Source organism: Pteropus medius, unplaced genomic scaffold (genome assembly GCF_902729225.1).
Source record: "Pteropus medius unplaced genomic scaffold, Ma_sr-lr_union100, whole genome shotgun sequence".
NCBI lineage: Eukaryota > Metazoa > Chordata > Mammalia > Chiroptera > Pteropodidae > Pteropus > Pteropus medius.
Genome location: NW_024349796.1, coordinates 13,785,932 through 13,793,580, shown reverse-complemented (window position 1 = coordinate 13,793,580; position 7,649 = coordinate 13,785,932). Strand labels below are relative to the sequence as shown.

At 39.2% G+C, this 7,649-nt stretch overlaps 1 long non-coding RNA gene across 1 annotated transcript; it reads right to left on the bottom strand.

The window, feature by feature from the left end:
- Nucleotides 1-4,200: 4,200 nt before the first annotated feature.
- On the bottom strand, nucleotides 4,201-7,333 carry LOC120619179 (uncharacterized). The gene is made up of 2 exons (XR_005657387.1): nucleotides 6,072-7,333; nucleotides 4,201-4,865 (listed from the first exon to the last, which is right to left on the bottom strand). It is a non-coding gene; the product is annotated as an uncharacterized LOC120619179 (long non-coding RNA).
- Nucleotides 7,334-7,649: the final 316 nt, after the last annotated feature.

The window sequence follows — 7,649 nt, the reverse complement described above, 5'->3', positions numbered from 1 at the left end:
CTCATTGGGAAAAGGATAGTCTCTTCGATAAATGGTGTTGAGAAATTAAATAACCACATTCATAAAAATGAAACTGGACTCCTGTCTCCTACCACTCACAAGAATTAACTTGAAGTGGATTAAAGATGTAAGTGTAAGACTTGAAACTGTAAACATCAGGGGACAGCTCCTTGACCTTGGTCTCGGCAATGATAATTTTGGCTGTGACTCCAAAGCGCAAGCAACAAAGGCAAAAATAAATAAGTGGGACTAAATCAAACCAAAAAGCTTCTGCACAGTGAAAGAAACAATAGATAAAATGAAAAGACAACCTACAGAATGGGAGAAAATATTTGCAAACCACCTATCTGATAAGGGGTTAATATTCAAAACACGTAAAGGACTCATACGACTCAATAACAAACAAACGAAAAATCTGATTTAAAAATGGACAGAACTAAATAGTCATTTTTCTAAAAAAAGACACACAAATGGCCAACAGATACATAAAAAGGTGCCCTACATCACTAATTGTCAAGGAAGATGCAAATGAAAACCTCCATGAAGTATGACCTCATACCCTTTAGATGGCTGTCATCAAAAAGATGAGAGATAAGTGTTGGCAGGGGTGGAGAGAAGAGGGGACTCTTGTACACAGTTGGTGGGAATTAATGAAAACAACATGGAGCACTATGCAAAACAGTGTGGAGGTTTCTTTAAAAAGTAAAAATAGTACTAACATATGATCCAGCAGTTCTGCTTATGGCTTTAGATTCAAAGGACAGGAAAACAGGACGTTGAAGACAGATCCTCACTGCCATGTTTATTGCAGTATTGAAGTATTATTCACAACCAAGATATGGAAATAACCTAAGCGTGTATCAACAGATGAATGTGAGGTTATGTATACATATAATCTACATATATGTATATAATCAGATTATATATGTGATATACATGATTTATATTATATATAATGTAAGACTATATACATTATATATATTATATATACCAACCAAGAGAAAAGACGTCCTGCCATTTGCAAGAAGACATTGACCATGAGAGCATTACATTAAGTGAAATCAGTCAAACAGGGAAAGACAAATACTTTATGATATTACTTATATGTGGCATCGACAGAGGCCTAACGCACAGAGCCAGAGGGTAGAACGGTGGTTATCTGGAGCTCAGGGGTGGTGGAAATGGGAGATGCTGGTCAGAGTACAAACTTGCAATTAGAAAATTAATAAATTCTGGGGATCTAATGCACGGCGTTGTGATATAGTTTACAGTACTGTGTTTCTATCCTTGAAAGTCGCTATGAGAGTAGATCTTAAATGTTCTCACCACAAAAAAGAAATAGTAATTATGTGACTTCATAAAGGAATTAGCTAACACTACGGTGGCAATCATAGTACTATATATAAATATATCAAGTGTACATAAGTGTGCTTAATGCATATGTGTATCAAATCAACAAGTTGTTCACCTTAAACGTACACAATATATTTCAATTATATTTCAACAAAACTGTAAAATACAAGAGACACGTTTATCTCCATGTTCATACATTGAGTTTACACATTAATTTATTTATTCATTGAACATTTACCAAATGCTGACTTCGTTAACTCTGTTAACTGAACAACCACCAAATCCTATTGTGAGGAAAACAGGGATACAAAAAAAGTCTGAACATTTTCATTCACTCACCCATTCATTCCCTGACTCACACAATAAACACTATTTAGTAAATATCAATCGTGCGTCACCTGAACCTATGCAAAAGGGATGGCACATACCTCCTCTGTAGACATGGCCAGAAGTGGCCCAAACGAGGGCAGGTTCTAGGATGTCCATGAAGCCCACCTGCCACCATATCACAAAGGCCATATTTCCATGGGTACAATCACTGCGGAGGAAAAACCGGTCCATTCGCCCATTAACTCATTTATTAAAGACTTATTATTTTAACTCTCTACAAGTGCCATTCTCTGGGCTTTTTCAGAATATAGAGTTAGACAAAACACGGACCCCATCTTTGGGAGTTTGAAGCTCAGGAGATCCGTTTGCCTTTTTTTTTTTTTAGCATTTTGAACTTTATAAAATATATTTATTTATTACTTCGTTTGATTATCAAAAAGAAGCCATGAAGTAAGCCCGACAGATATAGTTTTTCCCATTTTACAAACAAAAAAATCACAATTTAGAGAGGCTGAGCATCCTGCTTGACATGGCTGAGGTGACCCGTGTGCCTTTCATGGCATGTACCATAACAGTGTGTCTGCCATCCCTCCGTTTTGCTGTCGAAGTCACTGGACCTGCCGTGGCCTGGCTCACTGAAAATGCTCTATAAAGAGAGGGTCACAAAAACCGACGCATACGTTCCTCAAACATGTTTATTTCAATGTAACGAACGTACACTAATTCTCTAGTTTTTTTCTAAAACACCGGACCTTCGGTTCACGCATCAGCTGCCCGATTGAAATACCACACAGTCTTCCTCAGATACTCACACCCATAATGCCTCGTCTATGAATTCTCAATTTCAGTTTCTTTAAAGTGAGGCCAGAATTACAGAGACATGTGAAATCTTCTGAATCCAGAATCCTTCTAGATGTTTATGCTTTCTCCCAATCTTTTCGAAGCATCTGGCCCACACCTAATTCAGCAGAAATATTTGCAGCGGCCTTCCTTTTCAAGGCTTTCCAAAGGACTCAGCATATGCTGTAGCTCTCCTCAAGGGTTCATATTCCATTGCTTTACACTCAGAGATGCTGTAGCTCTCCTCAAGGGTTCATATTCCACTGCTTTACACTCTACCGAGTTAGAGAAACAAGCACAATTGGCACGCGAAGGGTAGAGATCAAACGTAACCGACGTAAGCACACGATGCCACGACACAAGCAGAGGCGTTGGTGGAGGGCCTGACGCTGTGAGGCTGCACCCCCGAAATCTAAAGAAGAGAAGTCTGTTGCAACTGGGTGGTCATGTGTTTGACTCAGGGAAAATGCTGCCGAAAAATAAGAAATTATTTTTCTAAGTTGCATTTAAGAGTATTTGCCCAATCTAAAATTTAAAATCGATCTTGGTTACAAATACTGCAGATTCTTAAAAGATGGAGTCTCTCTTGGAATAAAAGTCATAGTGACAACATTTCTTGACTTTATTCTCACTGTCTTAGGACTGTCTCTCTATAGCCAGCATGGGGCTTATGATGCTGTTTGTACTTAATAGTTGCTGAAGCTGTGACTTAAAAAGCCATCTTTGAAAAATAAAGAAATCTGAGTTGTTGGAGCTTTGAAAATTAGGTCATTCTCCTTCGAAGTAAAGGGCTCAGTTCGGTCAGTTCTGTGTTAATCATAGCAGTTGGGTGAATAACTTTATTAAGTGGGACATGTATTGGGGAAGGTAGATGTTTCTCTAGGTGGTTAAGAAGATTTTCTTTTGGTTTACTTTTAAAATATTTAACAGAAAATACGAACTTTATTCATCATGTGATTACCTAAATACTCTGACCCAAGGCTAAAGAATTGGCAAAATATCCTGGAAATGTTTTTTTTTTTTTTTTTTAGATGAGAAGCACCAACATGATTGGCAGTTCTAGACTATTCTCATGTGATAAGCTCTGGGGCCACCGCCTTCCATGGAAAGTGTGTGGTCTCTGTTATCAAGGTTTATGTGTCCCTTCAGTTCACAGGCATTACAAGGGGCGTGGTTTTCCCAGTAAGTCCTTCTCTGGGCTGAAAAAGTCATTTTGTCTTTTTCACAGCCAAGAGCTTCGTAATGCTAATTCTTGTTTGGAACACTTTTAGGCGAGTTCTCTTGAGTCACAATGTTGTGATGTCTCTAAGGAGAATAAAATCAAAGCCATTCTTATGGGACCTTGAAGGATTAGTTTTTCTGCTTTTATGCTAAATGGGGTTTAAAAGTGAAGAATCCAAATAGAAATCAAAGAACAGGCAAAGAAGATCGGCAGGCTCACTCGGGGACGGCTTCATCTCCCTGTTCCTCTTCCTCGCCTTTTCCTTCTGCTCTCCTTTTTTCTTTTTTCTTCTTGCTTTGCTTCTTCATTCTTTCTTCCTTTACTTCTCCCCCTCCTCTTTTTTTTTTTAATTTAATTTAAGCTACCTCCCCTTTCTCCCTCTCTCCCTCCTTTCCCAACTGTCTTCTTGGAGTTTCTGGCAAAGCCTCCTCTAGAATGCTGGGCGAGGTGCCACATCAGGTGTGGTTCTCAACCACCAACCTTTATTAGGCAAGATTCAGCCTTATTCCGTACTCGTTCCTGGCTTTCTTTCTCTCCTTCCTTTATTCTGTTTTCTTCATGAAGTTTTCCATAAACATGGTGAAAATGAAAAATATTGAGGTGCAGAAAGTCTCTCTCACTGTCTTACTTCCTGAGTTTTTCATTTCGAGTGGCTCTTGCGTCAACGCTACTGGATGCAGTAGAGACATAAGGGTGAAGGAATTGCCGTGGAGGAGGCCTGAGTCCAGGAGGGGGACTGAAGGGCAAACAGATAATTAGGGCTTGATGCGACATATAAAAGGCACCGTCAAAGTGCCGTGGAAAGACAGGAGGGCGGTTACCTGCTCACGGAAAGCAACGAGGAGAGGGAGAGAATTCCAAGAGCCAACGAGTGGATCGCCAGGGGCTTGCAGGCAGCGAGTGGTCAGGCGTACCCTGGCCGTGGTTGAAAGTCTTGAAAAGGATCTTGGACTTGCTTCTCTAGGTCGGTGCTGGCACAGACCGATCAAGTATCAGTGTGAGATGGAAGGACAGAAAGGCAGAGAGCAATCACGCCACGTTCACTGCGGAACGGCCTCTGACAGCGGTAGTTAATGCTGGGGCCGCGTCACACATGGCAACTTTATCCTCAATTTCGGTCCTAGTAAAAAAAAAAAATCTAGTAAACAGCTATGTGCGGTACCGGACAATTTATAGACGATAAGTTAGAGATGTAGTCTTGTTTGCAGTTGTGAAGACCCATCTGGCAGTAGTTTTTATGGATTTGACAGGGCAGGACTAGAGGGAGAAAAAACAGGGAAAAGCCTATTGCAATAGTCCACACCCTATACCCCGGATGCCAAAGAAAACATTGCTGGGGACTTGCTCTACACTGGGGGTAACGGAGATGGAGAGGAAAGAATATATTATCAAGATATTTGGTGAGTAGTTCCTGGTGGACCTAGTGATTATTTGATGTGAAAATTGAGGGTAAAGAAGAAATAAAATAATCGGTAAGATCATTATATAGAGATAGATGGCATACAATGCCATTCTTCCAAGAATGTGAATTCTAAATAAATCTCACATCTTTATGGATTCAACTTAGGTAAGTGTCCCAATATTTGTAATATGCCGGTTTTGGCAGCTCCTCTAAGAAATATAGTTTAAAAATGTCTACCTTGAGTATCAATATATCAAATAAGCCTAGTTTTATTTAAAAAATCAACAGCACCCAACAAAACAAAAACCTTAGCTTTAAAAGTGGAAAGCAAAGATCGTTATGAATATGCTTACGTTGGAACAGTGATTTCTGTTTGGGGTATGTCAGGTATGGCCTTTACCCCACAGTCAACACCTGCAACTCTTCAGACTTGACTGTGTCCAAAGTTTGTCCCACACAGACAACCAAGACACAGAATGGCTTTAGGATGTTTCATATTTTGAGATCCTGACCCTCAAAATGTGACTTTGTTTGGAGACGAGACCTTTAAGGAAGTGATTAAGTTAAATGAGGTCGTGAGGTTGGGCCTTAATCCAATATGACTGATGGATGTCCTTATAGCAAGAAATTTGATCACAGGTAGTTAGACCACAGGTAGTTGATGACACAGGGAGAAGATGACCATCTACAAGCCAAGGAGAGAGGTCTCAGAAGAAACTGACCCTGACAATAACTGTTCTTGGACATCTAGGATCCAGGACTGTGAAAAAATAAATCTCTGTTGCTTAAGCTACTCAGGCTATAATATTCGAGTATGGCAAACTACTAGAGCACACAACTCATAGATGGTCTGGACTAGATTGAGACTCTAGCTAGTCTGACTCCAAAACCTGTGCTTTGCCTGAACCCCTCTCCACCACCTACCCCAGGAAGAAAGGGACTGTGGCTGCATCATTCCTGCTCTCAAATGAAGATGTCTGTAATGCCGAGAACTTTTCCTCCAGTAGATGAGCTACTTCTCTGGACTGATTGTGATCTCTGAATTTATTATGACAGTGGTTAGAGCAGAGAGAAAGGTTTAGAATCGCTGGGCTATATTAGGGGAAGAAAGATGGAATTTCATGACGTACTAAAGCTTTTGAACTCTGGCTTCCATAGATGACTGAGAACTTACTCAAAGGCTAAGAATGGTATTCTTGGATTGCAAAACTGATAAGAGAGAGAGAGAGAACACTATCTGATACAGACAAAGCTTTGCAATGAACTAAAGGAAGAAAGGAACTAGCTAAGTTAGATATTAACTTAAACCACATCAATTTGGCTAAGCTTGAGGTTCTTCTACAGAGTGAATGTCATATTTCTGATATAGACGCAGGATTTTTGCATTCTTTCATAATGATATGATAGTTTGCCTGTGTCAGTTGTTAATTCAGCACCAATGACAGTTGTATCACAAATCAATTTAGTTGCTCTTTTCAGAGCTTCTAAGTCTTTCCTTTGCAATATGTGAACTTCCTATAACCTAGAATTTATGAAATGGAACCATATGTGACCTCCACGCTTTCTCCATATTCAGAACCCAATCCAACTAAAATAATTCTTTTGTAAGAGCTGGCTAAGAATTATCAGGTAAATCATGTTACATGGATGCTTATTAAAAAAGTTTTGACTTGTTCTGGATGACCATCTATTTCCTCATTCACTAAAGAATGCAGAATGTCAATGAAAATTCTAATTTTATCATATCTCATTAGTTTTCTTAATATGTTTGATCTCTGACAGTGTTCTTGCTTTGTGAAGAATTCACATATTTTATCATAATTTCCCAATAATGAATGTAACATTTTAATTCTTGTTTTTAAAAAAGGAGATTTGAGGTCGTCGATAAAATTATTTCTGCATCTTTTTCATCTTCGCTGCCTGGTTTGGGCTCTTGTCACCTATCCCATGATTACTGCAATAGTCCTGCAGGCTATTCTCCTGCTGTGGTTGCTTTTCTATATCCAAGTCATCCTATTCTGCTACAAGATTAATAATCTTAAACCGATCTCTGACTGTGTCAGCTTCCTGCACAGAAACCACCTATGGTTTCCTATTAACTGGCAACAGGATAAAGTCCAAATTCCTGAGTTATCCATAATCTGGCCTCACTCAGGCTTTCAAACTTCTAGCCTTATCTTCCAACACTCCCCCATCATGAGCTAGCCAAACTGGTTTCGCGAACTCATGCAGGACTTACTGTCTATACTCTTTCTTCTTATCATTAATCAAATATAGTTTTCAGGCAAGAATCGTCATCCAAGTTCTTCAGCTAGATGCCCCAACACCTTAAACGGTCTTCATTAAATGTTATTGCTCCTAAAATCATCAATGTCAACGTTTCTTTCTTCTTTGTATCCTTCACAAAAGGGTAATGGAAATGATTTTTTTTTATTTTTGACTTATTAGAAGCGTTCATTAAAAAGATGGTAGGAAGCAAACACATAAAAGAGCTTCTTCAAT